Consider the following 21764-nt stretch of genomic DNA (forward strand, 5'->3'; position numbering starts at 1 on the left):
TGGCCAAAATTAGCAAGACAGGAAACAACGTGTGTTGGAGAGGATGTGGAGAAAGGGGAACCCTCTTACACTGTTGATGGGAACGCAAGCTGGTGAAGGCACTTTGGAAAACAGTGTGGAGATTCTTTAAGAAATTAAAAATAGAGCTTCCCTATGACCCTGCAATTGCACTATGGGGTATGTACCCGAAAGATACAGATGTAGTGAAAAGAAGGCCATCTGTACCCCCAATGTTTGTAGCAGTAGTGGCCACAGTCACCAAACTGTGGAAAGAGCCAAGATGCCCTTCAACAGATGAATGGATAAAGAAGATATGGTCCATATATACAATGGAGTATTATGCCTCCATCATAAAGGATGAATACCCAACTTTTGTATCAACATGAACAGGACTGGAGGAGATTATGCTGAGTGAAATAAGTCGAGCAGAGTCAATCATCATGTGGTTTCACTTTCTTGTGGAGCATGAGGAATAACACATAGGACATTGGGAAAAGGAGGGGAGAAGGAAGTTGGGTGAAATTGGAGGGGGAAATGAAGCATGAGAGACTGTGGACTCTGAGAAACTGAAGGTTTTGGAGGGGAGCGGGTGGGGGGTTAGGTGAGCTTGGTGGTAGGTACTAAGGAGGGCATGTATTGCATGGAGCACTGGGTGTGGTACATAAACAATGAGTCTTGGAACACTGAAAAATTAAATTTTTAAAAAGTGAACTTGATGAAAAGAGTATGAGATTTATAAATTAATCTGTGATTATGATTATAAAAATCCTAAGTGATGATCTTGGCAAATGGAATCTAGAAGTGTTATACAACAGTCATCATGACCATATGGTGTTTATTCTCAGAATTCAAGGAAGGTTCTCTATCAGAAATGTATTAATTTATTTCACCATTCTAATTGAGAAAAATACAGTATGGTTATTACAGAAAAAATGATAAAGCAACTTAAAAATATTAACCCTATTCATGGTGAAAACTAGAACATAAAAGAACTGTGTTTACCTAGTCAGAATCTCTACTTGAGACTTATATTAAATATTGTTGTTTGCATGAGCACTAAGAAATGTATAGAATTGTTGAATTCATATTGGACACTTGAAACTAATAACATTGTATGTTAATTATATCTGAATTTTTTAAAAAAAGACAAAAAAATGAATGTATTGTTCTTCACGGTGAAGCATCAAGCCTCCCGTCAAGTTCAGAACAAAGATGGCCAGTGAATCTGCTATTCAGTGCTCTACCTCAGTAAAGCAAGAATGTATAATAAGTATGCAAAGAAAAAAGCAAATACTGTAAAAAAAAGATTATTTTGCTATTATATACTGACAAAATATCTATCCAAAACAATGTACAACCCATTTATATAAAAAGAACATAAATGAATTTTCTTCACAAAAGTTCAAGCCAATTTTAAATTCTAATAATTTTAAATATATAAACGAAAAAAAAGTTTTTAAAGATGCCCTTGAAAAAATCAGACATCTATGCAAAACTTTTGAGAGGCTTACAAAAATTTTCGTAGGTCATGAAAGTGTTCTTAAGTATTAGGAGCTGTCTTGCATTCAGGGATAATGCATTAAAATAACAATGCCATGCTTCTCTGGAGTAATCTTTAAAGTTATGCATTTCCAATCAAAATATCAATAGAAATCTGCAGGGAATTTGTAAAGTTGTACAGAAATTCACATAGAAGAGGGTAAAGAGAGTAACAGTTCAAGAAAAACTATGCCATTTGTGAAAACAAATTATTTTAAAAAAAAGATGTTTCTTCAATCACCATCAGATATGGACAGTTACAAGCATCACGATAACATCTACTGGCTCCATGGGTATTTTGCCATGTTTACGGATCTTGCAGAAAACTTTACAGCAAGTAAAGTTTGCTCAATTCAGGGAAAAATAGACTTTGAATAGGGTTTCCTATTAAATAAAGTACATTAAAAGAATGCCCCTAATATTTTTCTAGGAATTTTTCTTTTACCCAGTTTACAATTTGCATATTTAAAACAAAGTCAGGTAATGAGCTTTATGTCTTCTGACAATTGATACTACCTTAAAAGCGAACTAACAGCAGTAAACATAACCAAATACCAAAATGCTAATAGTTGTTTCCTATTTCTGTGGATGCACTTGTTTTCACTGTTTTGGTAAAAGAGTAAATATGCACACATACATGGTTTATAGACACAAACAGGATAGCTATATCAGGACTGTAAGCTCCACGAGGTCAAGAATATCGTTTGTCTTTCACTGCTTTCTGACCAACACCTAGAACATTCTCTGCCACATGCCACATGTATCAGAAATATTTTCTTGAATGAAAAGTATTAATTATCCCTTAAATAAGGTAGATTCCCTTAACTTCATTCCATGTGTTTAAAAGCATGTTATCAGGGGGCGCCTGGGTGGCTCAGTGGGTTAAGCTGCTGCCTTCGGCTCAGGTCATGATCTCAGGGTCCTGGGATCGAGTCCCGCATCAGGCTCTCTGCTCAGCAGGGAGCCTGCTTCCCTCTCTCTCCCTCTCTCTGTCTCTCTCTCTCTCTCTGCCTGCCTCTCTGCCTACTTGTGATCTCTCTCTGCCAAATAAATGAATAAAATCTTTAAAAAAAAAAAAAGCATGTTATCATGGCAACTGGATTAGAAAAATTTGTGTTAGAAATATTTAAAATATCATTTGGTCTATTTCCAATTTTTGGAGATAATTTTCTGGGGGGGAAGCTCTCTAAGACATTTTATAGAGTAGAAACAAAGAAATATTCTAAGTGTCAGCTTGCCCATTTTTCTAGACTTATAAGTTAATAAATCCTTGAAAAATACCCTTTTTGCGTTAAAAACATAATATGTACAAGATCGATATCTAGTTGCACAGTCTTTGTTCTTTGCTTCTATTTAAGTTTTGTGGGCAAGGAGAATATTTAATTGTGAATGGGAAAGCTTTGACATTTTAAAAGGTGGAATCCCAAGAGAGCAAAAAACCTATTTTTTCTTGGGGTGTGTGTGTGTGTCATTGCATTATTTTTTAGAAAATGCACCGGGGATCATTTCTCATATATTTGTATTTAGTATTTTTTTAAAGATTTTATTTATTTATTTGACAGACAGAGATCACAAGTAGGAAGAGAGGCAGGCAAAGAGAGAGATTGAGGAGGGGGGCGCCTGGGTGGCTCAGTGGGTTAAGGCCTCTGCCTTCGGCTCAGGTCATAATCCCAGGGTCCTGGGATCGAGCCCCACATCAGCCTCTCTGCTCCGCAGGGAACCCGCTTCCTCCTCTCTCTCTCTCTCTGCCTGCCTCTCTGCCTAGTGTGATTTCTCTCTGTCAAAAAAAAAAAAAAAAAAAAAAGGAGAGAGATTGAGGAGGAAGCAGGCTTCCTGCTAAGCAGAAAGCCTGATGAGGGCCTCGATCCCAGGACCTGAGATCATGACCTGAGCTGAAGGAAGAGGCTTTAACCCACTGAGCCACCCAGGTACCACTGTATTTAATATTTTGATTTAGAATTTTTTTCAGTAGACTCTCTTAGTCTTTTTTTTTTAATTTCTGTTTAGAGAAGACACATTTCAATGTGAGTAAGATCTCCTCTTTTCTATGTAGTCTGTGCATTTCTAAATCCTTTCTATGAATAAGAAGATTATAAAATATAAAATCATTCTATGACTGTTTAGTTCTTCATGGTGTGGGGGAAAAGGAAATTAAGACCAAAATCTAATTAATCTCCCAAATGGGTAACCACATCGTATATGAAATTTTATCTAATTGCACTTTTTTTTAAAAAGATTTTATTTATTTGACAGAGATCACAAGTAGGCAGAGAGGCAGGCAGAGAGAGAAAAGGGGGGGAAGCAGGCTCCCTGCTGAGCAGAGAGCCCAATGCAGGGCTTGATCCCAGGACCCTGAGATCATAACCTGAGCTGAAGGCAGAGGCTTAATCCACTGAGCCACCCAGGCGCCCCTCTAATTGCACTTCTATAAGATAGCCTCATAACTCGCAATCACAGTTACCACGAGCTATATTTTTAACAGCATCCTTAATGAAACTACCAGGAACATTTTTAAAAGTTCTTTTTTTAGACTACAGAAATAAACACATACATGTAGTCATTACTTCTATTTTTTTAAACATATATAAGCTAAATATTATTTGGTGAAAAGAATTGAGGGATAGGAGGCAGGTTAAAGGTATAGGCCTAACTGAATATCTTCATGTGATTTCTATATAATTTATATTTCTATAGAAGAATTCATATATCATTCAGATTACTGTTTCATACTATATGGTATTCCTATGTACTTATGTCCCCTAAATGCTTCTCTACATATTATCTTTATCATTATTTTATAATATCTTAGTTCATTGCTAGATTTTTACACAGAAAAATGCTTCAGAATGTAAAAGCAGGGAGTTTGATCTATTTAAAGGAGTATCTCCCTGTTGTGGCCGCAGAGAAATGGCCTTGAATTCCAGGGTAAGTGTCTAGCTCTTCACAGTAACCAGCTTAAGTTAACTAAAAATTATGCAGGGTAATGGAACACTTAGATTCCACATAGCTTTTCAATTGTGATATAAAATTAAAAAACGATGAATACCCAAATATGTCCTATCATTCTTTAAGGATTCCAGAATATGAGTTATTAAATTGTACTTTATCGTCTTTTGTAATATTTGTGAACATCTTTTCATTGCATTTTATTGTGAAAATTAAACAGAAATTCCATAATTTTTTTTATTTCCCCACTAAATTTCACATATTCTCTTCACTTTGAAAATGCCTTTTATGTGCAGATTTCCATTTCCTCTTACATAATTTAAGCATTTGATATCCAATACATTTCTCCTCCCACACCTATGACTTGTTCAATAACTTCTTTAATTACAATGTAGGCATTTCTAATGAACTTGTTCTGATGACTAAATGCAGACCACGAGCTAAAATATTGCTGTTGGTGATTTTTATACATTCAATGATGTCCAATGTTGGTATATTTTCCTTAATATTTAACTTCAGTATTTATGCTACACAACTTTTTTACATTTACAACAGCAGTAGGCACATGGGAGGTAGAGTAGAGCAGTCATATCCATCTTTACTTGAAGATTTGCAATATTATCTTATTATTGCCATGTCTGTCAAGAACACTATAGAATTCTGACTATAAAATTTGCTTACGCAGTCAGACGTGAGGACAAAAATATTGATTCAATCACAGATGATTTTCTAGTAGCACAGTTGATATCACATGTTTACTTCTGGTTATTAAATTTTGACAATTATTTCGATGTCCTGTGTGACTGATGGCCTCAAGAGCAAAAATTCCTGGCGACATGGCATTCAAAGTATAAGAATATACCTTCTAATTTTAGAAATTCACATTTTGAAAAATACCAGCATCCGGTAAAAAGAAAGTAGTGTAAATTGTGTAGGTAATTTGCATGGGAATAAGCACGAAGTTGGCCGAGTTGGCATTTTTTAGCAGTAAGCAAAAAAGAAAAACCTCAGTGGCCTAGACAAAACCGGAATTTCCTCTTTCATGGAAAATAATGCAAAGCTCATATATGCAAGTCATTTTTAATTTAACTCCCACAAAACTGTATTTTATTCTATCACTTTTTAATCTCTTTATGGAAAATAAAGTCAGCGGTATTGGAGCCTTATTTGTGTATTACAGAATTACCGTGCAGAAACATAAAAAACAATGTGATGATGGGTGAGAGGGAGGACAGGCGGGGAAGTAGGGAGAAAAAATTAACTAAGTTGCTTTTAACTTCTGGAAAGTAGTAAAACGCAGAATCAAAATGAACCTACAACATTAAGTCTTCTGCTTACGTTACACCTCATTCCATTAGAGGTACCTAAACTCTACTCCTTTAAAGATACATTCTAGCAGTATTAGCTATATCGGATTTATTAAAATACACTATTACTTCTGGGTACATAAAAATAAATGCCTTTATCTAGTACAACCATATAGTCAAAGATTAATTTTAGCCGCAGAATGTACATTTTAGGTTTTCACAGAATCTAAAATTTAGTGATTACTTTTAATTAAAAATAATAATTTTCAAATGACCAAAATATTATTCAGCATTAATAAAATTTGCATATATAGTTTTACACACCCAAGAATTCCCCCAAATATTCTCAGGCAGTGGTCAGTGGGTGTCTGGTGGATTTTATTAGTACTATATTACAGATCTGATTGACATTGGTTAGGATACTAAGAGACTCTATCGCATTAGGATATTAAAATCAGTTGATTTTTTAAAAATTTCTATTTAATTTCTGAAAGTCTTTACTAACTAGTCATATATTGGAGAAACATAGACAAGGGATCAAATGTAAAACTCATTTGTGTTTAATACATTTGCTTGTTACAAAAATATACTCTATTACTAATTTACTTATTAAGTAGCAAAACCGGGATTCACATTTAGGGTTCATGTTTATGGAGTCTATGTCTATTCCATACAACCTCTCCCTGGACACACATACACTCACTGATTCATACATACGCTAAATATATAGCTACATTCTAAATACAAACCTCTATATTATAACCACAATTGTGATCTCTGTGCAGATTTAAGCTTGCTTTTTCACCAAAATTATATTTTGACCATTTTGCAATTTAAAACTATTCTTAAAATGCCATTTTAATGGGTTCATAATATTCTAAGGTATGAATATACTATTATTTGAACTTATTCAATTACTAAATATTTTCTTCTACTTTCAAGTCTTTAAATATTGTAAGTACTACAGCAATAAACATCTATGCATATGAGTTTCTGTTCTAATTTCTCATTATTAACCTCAGAGAAACTCCTGAAAACTGGAGCCTGCACTGAAGAGTGGAACAGCTGGTAAGTTATGGCACTGATTGCCTCTCAAGAAAAGATTTTGGGGGCGCCTGGTCAGTTAAGTCAGGTAAGCATCCTTCGGCTCAGGTCAAGATCCCAAGGTCCTGGGATGGAGTCCCAAATCTGGCTCCCTGCTCAGTAGGGAGCCTGCTTCTCCCTCTCCCTGCCACTCCCCCTGTTTGTGCTTGTCTCTCTCTCTCTCAATCTCTGTCAAATAGATAAATAAAATCTTAAAAAAAAAGAAAAGATTTTAATTTCCACTGCTATTAGGGCATTTACCCTAAGTCTATCATGTGGCATTCATTCAATAAGCAGAAATCTAATCGGCAACTAGCCTGTTGCAGATACCGTGCTCTGGGGACAGGTGACAGGTACATAGTCGCTGATGTTTGGGTGAGAGTGTGTATGTGTGTAGGGGGAAGGAGCAGGGTGGCAAAAAATTGATGCAAATATGATTAAAATTATAGTATTTTGAGTGTTTAACAGGAAATGTCAAGGATACTACATGGACGATGGTTGTAGCTACTGTATGCTTTATATTACCTGTAATAATACAATATCATGACTGAGAACAATAATTTGACCTGGACTTCTAGCAGACTTCTAAAAAAATTTTTTTCCAAGGATCTCAGAAATTTCCATTCATACAAAGAATTTGGTAAGAACAGACGGCCCACTCAGAAAATCCTAGTCTCATTTTTAATTTTGTTTTCTTCCACGAATTGCTCAGGTTTCCTGAAGGCCACACCTAAATTAATTAGATACTATCCAACCTCCTTGCTATTGATAGACTGTATTGCTTCCCCTTCTGTGTTTTCTTAGTTTGCCTGGGTTCTTGCCAAACGATTCTACTGCTTTTCGGTTTTCAATCTTGTCAACGCCATGGGTAATTTATGTCTTGCGGTCTTTCACCAAAGGATCACTGAAGCAAGATTGCTGAGGACAAGTAGAGCTTGGGGCTAACCTGATTTTTGTGGCTTGCTGCATTCTTATTTCTTCCAGACATTGCCTCAGGGCCAACTGGCTTTGTAGTGATATACTTATATAATTCTGATTTAATTTTTCTTATGGGAAATTATGCAAGTTCAGAAGTTCTATACCCTTTTACTGAAATAATTATTTTCAAATCCCCTGAAAGTGATTACATAATTCAGGGGAAGTAAAACATTCATTGCAGGATGAGTAAAATATCCTCCGCAATTTTTTTTTTTGAAAAGTGATGTTTAATTTTTCTTAATACACTTCTTCTGTAAAGAGAAAGTGCTGTTTTTGTTCGAAATTATAAAGCAAGAAGCTATTCCTAATATTTACATGCTAAGCTGGAAAAGGATAGATATGCCTTATTCCCTGAAGTATGTTATTATAGTTAGATGCTCTGATAGCCTTTTATTCTGGGTGAGAATCTGTGTTTTACTTTCTCCAGAAGACAACACCCCTCAGTAAGGAAATTACATTGTGTCATGACTGATCATACAGAAATTATTTTTCAGGGAGGCAGGGAGGGAAAGAGAGAACTAGGGAACTGGAAAATAGTAAAGAATCCCAGTCTTCTGATAAAACCAAAGGAAGTGATATCCCATGAGCACACAGGATCTCATCGCTGATTTTCACAAACTCACGTGCTCAGCCTTCCAGAACCTGGTGTAGTGGTCAGCTCAGCCTTTACCTAGTTCTGTTTTCTTTGTCTAAAATATACAGTCTTAACATCAGAAATACTTCAACAGTTTAACATTTCTTGTATCAAGAGACTATTTAGAACATTTAAAAAAAATCCTAATAATGGTATGAGTAGATTTGTCTTCAGTCTGAAGTAAAGGTCATCAGTATCATTAAAAATGTATCATTTTTCCAGTTCTTTGATTTTTGTTTCTATCCTGGGGTGAGGGAGGAGGGACTGATTAGTATGAATTATGTTCCATTCCAGTTTCCTTCTGCTTTGCTCTGCACTATATACAGTCCTGCCTCTACATCAATTTTAGTCTGTTCAGGCTCCCATAAGAAATGACCATAGACTGGATGGCTTACAGACGCATACATACAAAAACCACTTATTTATCACAGTTCTAGAGGCTGAATGTCAGATGATGGTGTTGGCATGGTCTGGAGAGGACTCCTTTCCATGGCAAGACTTCCCTTTCTATCCTCACATGGTGGAAAGGGTTGGGACCTCTGTGGGGTCTCTTGCTAGAACACTAATCCCATTCATGATGCCTCCACCCCTCATGACCCAATCACCTCCCAAAGTCCCGGCCTTCTAATACCATCTCACCGGGCCTAAGGATTCTGACATGGAAGTCATGGGGACCACTCAGAGCATAGCATCATCCTCCCTACGTCCCTGCCTGCCTGCCTCCTTCTCCAGCTGTCTCACCCTGCAGCAGCAGCCTGAAACAGAGTGGTATCAAAAAGGCTGCATGATGCCACATAAGGTTTAAGTGAAACACAATGATCACCTGAGGTCCAAAATAAAAAAAAAAAACTCCCAAGTGGAGCTGAGCCGAGCTCCCATGATGCGCAGACACTACTACCTTGTGTTTACGCATTTCTTCTAGCAACGCAGCGAGTATCCACAGCAACTCTCGGGAGCCTTCAGTCCCGTCAGCCCGATCTTTACGAGGCCTCAAAAGTCTGAGTAGTCTGTTCACATATACACAAAAGATTATGTTTTGTTCTGATGTAGGATTTTAGGGAAAGCTAAAATCCAAAATTAGATATATTTATGTACACAATATAGAATTGAGAATTGACATAATCAGCGATATCTTCTAGGTGCGTGCAAGCTTCCCCAGCAGAGGGTATTTTCTGGGTGGGGCTGAGAGTTGTTCCTGTGAGCACACGTGTGCTAACGCTACAGCCAAATTCAGTTTTACTCTCTTGTAAACAGTAAGGAAAAGAAATATTTCCATCTAGCCTGTTCCTAAGATTTTAGCTTCCTATGTGCATTGATGATCATTTTTCTTTATCTTATCTTAGATGATGCCTTTAGGTATAAAACTGTCATCCTGGGGGCGCCTGGGTGGCTCAGTGGGTTAAGCCGCTGCCTTCGGCTCAGGTCATGATCTCAGGGTCCTGGGATCGAGCCCCACGTCCTGCTCTCTGCTCAGCAGGGGGCCTGCTTCCCTCTCTCTCTCTGCCTGCCTCTCTGCCTACTAGTGATCTCTTTCTGTCAAGTAAATAAATAAAATCTTTTAAAAAAAAAACTGTCATCCTGCAGACTTTAAAAGGAGTAGAGAAATCTGAAATACTGTCTATTTTGTAACAGTTACCTTGCTCCTGCTCTTTCTGCTCAGCTTTCCCAAAGCCCCAACTGTGTGTTTAATGATATGTATTGGTATCTCAGTAATGAACTTTGCTGATCTTTTTTCCTCATTTTTCTATCCTCTTTTGTGTAGGGTACCATGATCCTGTCACAATTTTAATCATCTTATGTTGCTTGAGAAATCAGATATCCTGTCCTATCTCCTGCAACATATCCATTTATGTAATATTTAAATGATTTCAAATCTGTTATTATATTGCTTTAGAAGTGGAGTACAGTAAACTCTGTGTGTGATCATGTATATGTATGTTGTTTCATCAATGGATAGTTATGGTTTCCATTTCCCTGCTCTCCCACTGGATCACATGATGCTGAGTTGAGCTGCCCCAGAGGTGTTTCTGGAAGTTGTCTCCAACTACATATGCCAAATATAGCACCCAGCTCACTATATACTTAAAATAGCTTACTAGAAAGACTCACAAAAATTGTATTTATGGCAAGGCTCAGAAACAGAGTTTCATGCTAAGAATCTGACTACTGACCAAGTTAGGCTTCTGTATGCTTCTCACACACCCCATAGAGGTTACTAAGTCACTAACAGGCCCATGCAGCAACGTGACCTCATCATATAGCAGTATCACTGTGCACTGGATTTTCTTATTTATGCAAAATATTGGTCTTTATTTATATAAAATGCATGTATTTATTTTAAGTTTTTTTCCAAGTTTTTATTTAAATTCCAGTTAGTTAACATACAGTGTAATATTAGATTATGGTGTACTCAACATTTCCATACATCACCCAGTGCTTATCACAAGGAACACACTCCTTAATCCCCATCACCTATTAAACCCATCTCCCCTCCTCCCCTCTGGTAACCATCAGTTTGTTCTCTATACTGAAGATTTTTTTAAAAAATTAGATTTTTTTAGATTTTTTAAATAGATTTTTAAAAAAAAATTTAAATCTAAAATTTTAGATATTAAATCTAAATTTTAAAATTTTCAATCTATTTTAAAAAATAGATTTTTTTTTTAATAGCCTTCCTTGGGCCACCTGGGTAGCTCACTCGGTTAAGTGTGTGCTTTTGGTTCAAATCATGATCCTGGGGTCGTGGGATCCAGGGAGCCTGTTTCTCCCTCTGTTTCTGTCCCTCCTCACTGTCTGTTCTCTTTCTCATATAAATAAATAAAATATTTTTAAAAAATATTTTATTTATTTATTAATCTTGTTGAGGTACAGTGTCCTGCATTCAGTGGGTTTCATGGACAGGGGCCGTTGTTGATGTGATCTAGACAAACTGAGATCATGCATGTTCTGGGACTTGTCCAGTTGCAGATGGGTGGGACATTGTGGGACTAACTTGCAAATCCCTGTCTCCTAGATCTTATTGCCTATTTTCTATCCATTTGTGACACCATAAATCTGGGTCCTGGCATAAAGATTCTGCCATATTTCAAGGAGGACAGAGGGAAGTCTGATGCCCACTTTTATTTTCATGAGGGATGCCCTGTGACATAGTAATTATTGAATTAAAAAAATCAACTTTCGATTCAGAATATTTTGTAATTATGGTAAATATCTTGCCATAGATCTGATCTCTCAAAGAGAATTAGACTTGTGTCCTTAACTATGATTTTATTTTCCTTTGCAACCTATAAAATTTTCAATTATATTTAAACATACAGAATTCATATATTCTCTTGAAACTAACATTGCATTCTGCTTTTCTTGCTTGAAATTTGCTTGAAATTTTAACTCTTACAATATAAAGGGTATATACTTCATGTTTATGATTAATAATTTTAACAAGTGCATTTTACTGTATCATTTACCTTGTTGGTCCTTGGTGTTTTAGATTAATTTATATCATATATCATTCTATTTTTGAAATTTCACATTTCTTAATTTTATATATGATCGGTTTAAAAGCTTAGGGCTTTGACAAAGGAAGGTACATTTGAAAAGGGTTTTTAAAAGAACTTAGCAAAAAAATATTAAATCATTCAGTTTACATTCAGTATGTTTTCTTAGAGAAGGAATTTGGGGAATCAATATATTTTGTCCAGAGAAATTTAGGATTATTCCTGATAAAAAATTATGAATAATTTATTATTTACAGCATAATCTGGAATTTTTTCAAGGAACATAAACCACAGACTAGATTGCTTATTCAAAATTTGACCAGTTGAGGTTTTTTCCTCAGTAGTATGGTAGTAAAATATATATCAATAGTCTGTTCCATTGGCCAGATATAAATCTTCTCTTCCCCATGGCAGTGATCTGTTATTTTTGATACCAACATGAGGAATAAACACCCAGATACACATTAAAAAGAAAATACTGTAACTTCGAAAGTTTTAAATTTTTAGGCCACTATTTCACCCTCACTTCTGTTTAGAAATGTTTAAAACTATTAACAGTTTTTTGTGTAATTGAGACTAGGATTTCTTCAAGCATCCTGTTCTGTGACATGCTCTTAGTGATAATCTTTTTTTTTTAAATCTATTTATTTGGGGCGCCTGGGTGGCTCAGTGGTTTAAAGCCTCTGCCTTTGGCTCAGGTCATGATCCCAGGGTTCTGGGATTGAGCCCCGCGTGGGGCTCTCTGCTTGATGGGGAGCCTGCTTCCCTTCCTCCCTCTCTCTGCCTGCCTCTCTGCCTACTTGTGATCTCTGTCTGTCAAGTGAATAAATAATAATAATAATAAAAAATCTTTAAAATCGAATTATTTAACAGAGAGAAAAACACAGTGAGAGAAGGAAACAAGCAGGGGGAGTGGGAGACAGAAAAGCAGGCTTCCCACTGAGCCGGGAGACCCATGCAGGGCTCAGGGCTCCATCCCAGGACCCTGGGACCGTGACCTGAGCCAAAGGCAGACACCAAATGACTGAGCCACCCAGGTGCCCCTCTTAGTGATATCCTTAAACAAGGCTTAATCATATTGATTCTTTCCCCAGCAGAGAAATAATGGGGATTTGAAAGATGGTGTTTTATTTCTATCACATGTGACCATAATGAAGGTTTTATTTCCAAAACATGAATCTCATAGAGTCACAGTCTTTATGCTCACAAAACCTAGGCAAAAATTGAAACTAAAGACTTTTCTAATTGTCTCATAACTGTACCACATTTTCTCTATCAAACTGAGGACACAGTTAAATTGATTTGGAAGTCCCATACCTGGTTTATTACTTACAAGATGTGGGACTTTAAGAATTTGGTCTTAGCTGATGCTCCAATATCTAGAACATGGATATCAGCTCTACTGCATGCATTAAATTATTTTGATAGTGCAATGCATACAAAGATACATAATTTAGCATAATTGCTAGGACAGTGAAGGTACCATATAAATTTTAGTTTACTATTATTATTTGGAGGACATGGACTGCTTTTACAGCTCAGCCAAGAGCTCAGAAAATATTTTAAACATTTTCTGTAGCTATGATGGATAATGGTTTCTAAGGTTTGACTTTTAGAAAGTGCCTATATAAATGTATTTTAAAGCATTCATTGTCTCTTACTGAATTTAATCCTATTTTTATGAAGCAGTGTTTCTATTTTTGAAATCAGCTACCTGTAAGGATCTGTGCAAACCATTGACTCATAGGTGCAGGTTCAATTTTTAGTTCTATAAATGGAGAAACTTCTACAAGGAAATAATTAAAATAGAAGACTTACTTACATGACATACAGAGCCAAGAAATATGTAAGGCTTCTGTGTGTACGAAAGAATCAAAAAAGGTGATCAAAGACAATAAAGAATTAAACCCTAATTTGCATGAGCATTCTGTCCCCAGTTACTGTGACCCATTATAGCTCCTCATAACAGAAAACCTGAAAATATAAAACAAAATCAGTTGTTTGCCAGGTGCATTCTTGCTGAATCAGCCTACTTGGTATGATGCCAATTTCTACTGTTTCTCACTAAGGGAAAATATCCCTGAATAAAATGTTAGTAATGCTTAAAGGGAAATAACAGCCTTAATCTGATTTTGAAAGCTGTGACTAAGAAAGATTTCACCACAAAATAAATAAAAATGAGAAAAAAGAAGTGTGAACTTAAAATACACAACACTGAAATTACAGAATCATTTTTAACCCAAAGAGCTTATCATATATATATAGAATTACTATATGCCAACAATACAAAAATAAGGAAAACACATTTTTGGTAGAGACAATGTCTGGACAAACTACATAATGCAAGTGATGTCTGCTTCGTCCAATGGGGATGAGGAGGCAACCACCAACCAAGTAGAGAAGAGGCACTGGAGATACAGGAAGTGATTCACATTTGGGGGCAAGACGACCTCAAATCGTGGAAAGACCTCAAGCTGAGAAGCCGGAGTGTGCCTGTCCTTTAACTATGTGATCATGCAGTTTCCTCATCTACAAAATTGGGCTAATAGTAATTGTTCATGTTGCTGCTAGTAGCCAATATTGTAAAAAGCAACTGGGATTTTAGACCAATTTAGTGAACTGAAGTATTAGCAGTAATTTGGTACCCTGTGTTCTACTAATTAACATATTTATTCCCTAGATATCTTTTTAAGGAGAAGCAAACATTCTGGAGAAAAGTGTGACCTGGGTGTAAGTACTGACTCATCCTTGAAGCATAACTTAGAAAAATGATGTAAACCTTATTAAGCTTCAGATTTCTTACCCTAAAAATAGGTAACAGTTTGGCTTCTTGTCCCTTCTAAATAAATGTTAGCTCTTATTGTTAGTATTCAAAGACTTGTATTATCTTAGCATATAATTAACAGACATGTCCCTGTGTCAGTGATGAGAGATTGTGCCCAACTCCCATGGGTGTGACATAAATAATGAGGGTCACTTATCAAAAAGACTTGGAAAATTTTATCTGGAATTACTTATTCAAAATTATTACCAAGAACATCAGGCTGTATTTAAGACACTGCTTTGGGGCCTTCAAGGAGCCTGATAGGAGAGAGCGGACATAGATGTGTATGTTTCACAAGGCAGGAACTTTGAGTTGAGAAAGAACAAGAGGACACATCACAGAGGTTACTGTGTATCAAATATATGGAATGAGTATGTAGGCATTCAGAGACAGGATAATCCATGTTGAATGGATGGTTTCAGAAAGGATGGAGGGAGGAGGTGAGTGTGGGTTATGCCTATAAGCCTCGAAAAGTTTTGAATGAATAAAATGATGGGGCCATCATTGAAGACATGAGAAGAGCATATAAAAGGACACAACAAAAAGGATAAAAGATAGTTTCAAGTGGTATTGGGGAAATAGCAGGGCACACAGTTGGATGGATAGGAAATTGAAGGCAGATGGGAGAGGTCATAGGTTATTCTGCTTCTAAGTTTGGGTTGGGCATCCCACCAGAGACCTGTGAGAAGAGAAGTAAAGTGCCTCCTCAAAAATAAGCATGGTTGAAATGTTTTAGAGTTCTGATCCACCATAGTCCTAGAATATTAGCATGTTCTGGGAGCTGCAAACTAGCTCCTTTTAGATCTGAATCTTTTCAGGACTAGATTTATGGGTTCACCTCCAGACATTACCAGAAGCTCCATTCCTATTTATTCAAATCTACATTGTTCAGTTGTAAAATGCAGCCCCCATTATCTCTCATAGAAAATGAAAATATTATATTAATCTGAATCTGATTCCAAAAGGAAAGAATAACATATTTTAAAATGTATCCCAAACTAATGTTAGAAGCAGTTGTCTAATTTTTATGGTTTGAGAAAAATATGCAAATTTCATGGTAAAATATTGAGAAATTCCTGCATCTATAGAAACAAGCACTTCACAGGCAACATGATGTCCGTAAAAACTTATCTTTCAATAATCACTCTCAACGTGAAAGGCCTACATGCTCCCATAAAATGGCACAGGGTTGCAGACTGGATAAAATGACCAGACCCATCCATATGCTTTCTACAAGAGACAAATTCTGAAACTAAAGATACATCCAGACTGAAAATGAAGGGATGGAGAACCATCTTTCATCACAATGGGCCTCCTAAGAAAGCTGGGGTAGCGATTCTCATCTCAGATAAATTAGATTTTAACCTAAAGACTTGTAGTCAGAGATACAGAAGGACACTACCTCATTCTTAAATGGTCTAGCCACCAAGAAGATCTAACAATTATAAATATTTATGGCCCCAACACAGGACCAGCCAACTATATAAGCCCACTGTTAATCAAGATAGTCATATTGATATGAGTACATTAATTGTAGGGGAATCCTAACACACAACTCTCAGCAATAGACAGATCATTTAGGCAGAAAATAATCAAAGAAAAAGTGCTTTGAACGACACATTGGACCAGATGGACCTCATAGATAATATACAGACCATCCCACCCTAAAACAAAAGAATACTCATTCTTCTCAAGCACACATGGAACTTTCTCCAGAATGGACCACATACTGGGTCACAAATCAGGGCTCAACTGATACCAAGAGATTGAGATTATTCCCTGCATATGCTCAGACCACAATGCTTTGAAACTGGAACTCAACAACAAGAAAAAGTTTGGAAGGAATTCAAACACTTGGAAGCTAAAGACCATCCTGTTCAAAATGTTTGGTTCAACCAGGAAATCAAAGAAGAACTCAAACAATTCATGGAAAAAATGAGAATGAAGACACATAGCTAAGGGATTATCCTAAGGGATTTGGCAAAGGCATTCCTAATAGGGAAATACATCCAAGCCTCACTCAAAATAGTTTTTAAGATCCCCAATACAACAACTCTCTTTATACCTTAAAGTACTAGACAATCAACACCGAAAGAAGCCAACCCCATGAACAAGAAGGGAAATAATTAAGATTAGAGCAGAGATCAAGGAGTTAGAAAACCAGAGATACAGTACAACACATCATGAAACTAGTAGCTGGTTCTTTGAAAGAATTAATAGGATCAATAAACCACTGGCCAAACTAATCCAAAAGAAAAGAGAGAGGACCCACATTAATAAAATTATCAGTGAAAGAGGAGAGATCACAACTAACATCAAGGAAATAGAAACAACCATAATAAGTTATTATCAACAGTTATACACCAGTAAGTTAAGTAACCTAGAAGAAATGGATGCATTCCTGGAAACCTATGAATTTCCAAGACTGAAACTGGAAGAAATTGACAACCTGAATAGACCAATATCTAATAAAAAGATTGAAGCAGTAATCAAAAACTTCCCAAAAAACAAGAGTTCAGGACCTGACAGATTCCCTGGGGAATTCTACCAAACATTCAAGGAAGAAATAATACCAATTCTCCTGAAGTTGTTCCAAAAAAATAGAAACAGAAGGAAAACTTTCAGACTATCTATGGAACCAGAATTACCTTGATCCCCAAACAGGGCAAAGTCCTCATCAAAAAGGAGAATTTCAGGCCAATATCCCTGATAAATATGGATGCCAGGATTCTCAACAAGATCCTAGCTAGTAGGATCCAACAGTACATTAAAAAGATTATCCACCACAACCAGGTGGGATTTACCCCTGGGATGCAAGGGTGGTTGAACATTCACAAATCAATCAATATGAAAGAGCAAATCAATAAGAGAACAAGAAGAATCACATGGTCCTCCCCATTGATACAGAAAAAGGATTTGACAAAACACAGCATCCATTCCTGATTAAAGTGCTTCAAAGTATGGGGATAGATTTTATGAAGTTGAGGAATGTTCCCTCTATCTATGAAAAACCCACAGTGAATATCATTCTCAATGGGTAAAAGCTGTCAGCCTTCCCTTTGAGATCAGGAACATGACAAGGATGCCCACTCTTGCCACTGTTGTTCCACATAGTATTAGAAGTCCTAGCAACAGCAATCAGACAACAGAAAGAAATAGGTATTTGAATTAGCAAAGAAGAAGTCAAACTCTCTCTCTTCACAGATGACATGATACTTTATATGGAAAACCCAAAGACTCCACCCCCAACTACTAGAACTTATGCAGAAATTCAGTGATATGGCAGGATACAAAATCAATGCACAGAAATCAGTTGCTTTCTTATACACTAACAATGAAAATACAGAAAGGGAAATTAGAGAATCAATTCTATTTGCTATAACACCAAGAACCACAAGACACCTAGGGATAAACCTAACCAAAGAGGTAAAGGATCTGTCCTCAAGGAACTACCAAACACTCATGAAAGAAATTGAAGAAGACAGAAAAAGATGGAAAAGCATTCTATGCTCACGGATTGGAAGAATAAACGTTGTTGAAATGTCTATACTGCCTAGAGCAATCTATGCTATCAATGCCATTCTGATCAAAATTCCACCAGCATTTTTCAAAGTGCTGGAACAAACAGTCCTAAAATTTGTATGGAACCAGAAGAGACCCCGAATTGCTAAGGAAATGTTGAAAAAGAAAAACCAAGCTAGGGACATCATGTTGCCTGATTTCAAGCTATACCACAAAGCTATAATCACTAAAACAGCATGGTACTGGCACAAAAACAAACACATAGACCAGTGGAACAGAGTCCAGACATGGACCCTCAACTCTATGGTTAAATAGTCTTTGACAAAGCAGGAAAAAATATCCAGTGGAAAAAAGACAGTTTCTTCAATAAATGGTGCTGGGAAAATTGGACAGCTATGTATAGAAGAATGAAACTCGACCATTCTGTTATACCATACACAAAGATAAAGTCAAAATGGATGAAAGACCTTAGTGTGAGACAGGAATCCATCAAAATCCTAGAGGAGAACATAGGCAGTAACTTCTTTGACATGGGCCACAGCAACTTCTTTCAAGACAAGGAACTTCTTTCCAAAGACAAAGGAAACAAAAGCAAAACTGAAATTTTGGGACTTCATCAAGATCACAGGCTTCTGCACAGCAAAGGAAAGAGTCAACAAAACAAACAGGCAACCCACAGAATGGAAACATTTGCAAATGACACTAAAGACAAATGGCTGATATCCAAGATCTATAAAGAACGCCTCAAACTCAACGCACACGAAACAGATATCATATCAAAAAATGGGCAGAAGACATGAACAGACACTTACCCACAGAAGACATACAAATGGCTAACAAGCACATGAAAAAATGTTCATCACCATTAGCCATCAGGGAAATTCAAATCAAAACCACACTGAGATACTACCTTACACCACTTAGAATGGCAAAGATTAACAGGATAGCAAACAACAAGTGTTGGAGAGGATGTGGAGAAAGAGAACCCTCTTACACTATTGGTGGGAATGCAAGTTGGTGCAGCCACTTTGGAAAACAGTGTGGAGATTCCTTAAGAAATTAAAAATAGAGCTTCGCTATGACTCTGTAATTGCACTACTGGGTATTTACCCCAAAGATACAGATGTAGTGAAAAGAAGGGCCATATTTACTCCAATGTTCATAGCATCAGTGTCCACAATTGACAAACTGTGGCAAGAGCCAATATGCCCTTCAAGAGATGAATGGATAAAGAAGATACGGTCCATATATACAATGGAATATTACTCAGCCATCAGAAAGGACGAATACCCAACTTTTCTATCAACATGGACAAAACTGGAGATTATGCTGAGAGAAATAAGTCAAGCAGTGTCAATTATCGTATGATTTCACTTATTTGTGGAGCATAAGGAATAACATGAAGGACATCAGGAGAAGGAAAGGAAAAGTGAATTGGGATAAATCAGGAAGAGACAAAGCATGAGAGACTGTGCATTCTGAGAAACAGGGTTTAGGAGGGGAGAAATGTGGGGGGATGGGTGAGCCTGGTGGTGGGTATTACAGAGGGCACGTATTGCATGGAGCTCTGAGTGTGGTGCATAAACAATTAATCTTGGAACACTGAAAAAATAAAATAATAATAATAAAGAAATTATTGCACTTTTGTTAACCCTGCCAAAGATAAAGATTCCTGGATTTGGTTTTTATGATCTGTCTCATGGATAGTAAAAGTGTAGGTGATGAAGCAAGGAACATCATCCCTTTTTTGGAGGGGGGTGGGCATGGAGAGAACAATTACTTATGTGTCTATCCCAAAGAAACAGTTCAGGAGTCAATTTAATAATCTAATTGTAAGGGGGAAAGAGACAGGGAAATGCCAAGACACATGAGGACAAGGACCTGAGAAGCATGATTTCTGGCCCATAAGAAAGCAACGGTGATTGGAGGAGGTGGGAGCAGGCAGAAGAGAAGTCACAATCTCGAACTGGTCTCTGGAAGTGTAGTGTCTCTACTTAATAGGGGGTTGCCCATTGGACTTATTAGCTTAATTCCCTTTTCATGGGAGGAAAAAAAGCACAGAGTAAGAACCATGCTGAGTACAGCTCATGAGAACTTCTTCCCTAAACAAACACTGAAATGATTGTCCAAATTCAGGATATGACATTTATTATGTGTTTTGAAGAGTGCCTGTTCCAGAGACATCCCTCGAAATGATTATCTTAAATTGTCTTTCTGTAGAGCTAGGGTTTAGGCTCAGGTTTCTATCAAAGTCAGCAAATACAAATGACCCCATTGAGCACAAAATGTTCTGAGCTTAGGACTTCAAAATTAGCTATCAAAGTTATAAAGTCAGTGAACCATATTTTCACTTCTGATGTTCTAGTTAACCTGTTCATGGCTAGGGCTACTTAGGAACACACCCACACAGGTGCACGCTGCATTTTGTAGTCCTCCTCTGAACTGTGTGGACAGACTCACCAGGATTCGGGGTAACATGAACTGGATGTGTATTCCAGACACCATGTGAGGCTTGGACATGTCCACTTACCTCATGTCTTTCGGCACCAGGGGACCAAAAAAATGTATTAAGTTCTTTTGTTTTTAAACAATAGTAAAGAATGAGTCTGGTATTCTAAAATGATATGTACTATTTTATGAAAATGTCACCCTTTTGTTAAAAGTGCCCACACATAATTTTTTTGCTTGCTTTAAATGTAGTGTCCTAATTGATAGCATTTTTGAAGTTAAATATGCTTCAAATAGAGACTCAAAGAGTCTGTTATCGCCAAGCAATTACATTTGGTTAATAACCTGGTTGTATTTTCTGTTCACAAAGGACGGCTTTGTAAAAGCCTTAGCATTAATGGATTTTATTCACAGTGACAAAGGAAATATTAAAATTGCAATACAATTTCCTTTATCTTCTCTTATCTAAATGGGGAAGGCATCTGCAACATGGCATTAACTCACCCGGAGATGAGGAAGTTAAAATACTATTATTTCTGCAGAATGACCTTTCCGCTACTGCATTTGCTTGGCTTAGAATCAAAATTTGGCTACGAAACATGTTGTTTAAAATATATGGAGCTGGAAATGAGCAGGAAATCCAATTTTTTCATATATGCAGTAAAACTTGTACAACTTTTCTCTAATCCTTATTTTTATCTCCTAATATTTAAATCAAAATGTTGTCAGTGCTTTTTCTATATCTTTTCGTAATTTCTCGAATCTCTATTACCTATTCTCTCAAATGGAGTAAGTGATGATAAAAACAAAGGCAAATTGGCAAAGCTGACACTGTAAAATGTCAATTTTAATAGTCATTCATTCCAACTGAAAGATTAAAATGGATGAACTGATGCCACTAAAGAAATAAGCAGTAGACGTCTAACTCAATAGCAGCTCTTATCATAATGCACATATATTTAAAAATACACAATATCTGCAGTACTCTT

This window comes from Meles meles, chromosome 12 (genome assembly GCF_922984935.1).
Source record: "Meles meles chromosome 12, mMelMel3.1 paternal haplotype, whole genome shotgun sequence".
In the NCBI taxonomy this organism is placed as follows: Eukaryota; Metazoa; Chordata; class Mammalia; order Carnivora; family Mustelidae; genus Meles; species Meles meles.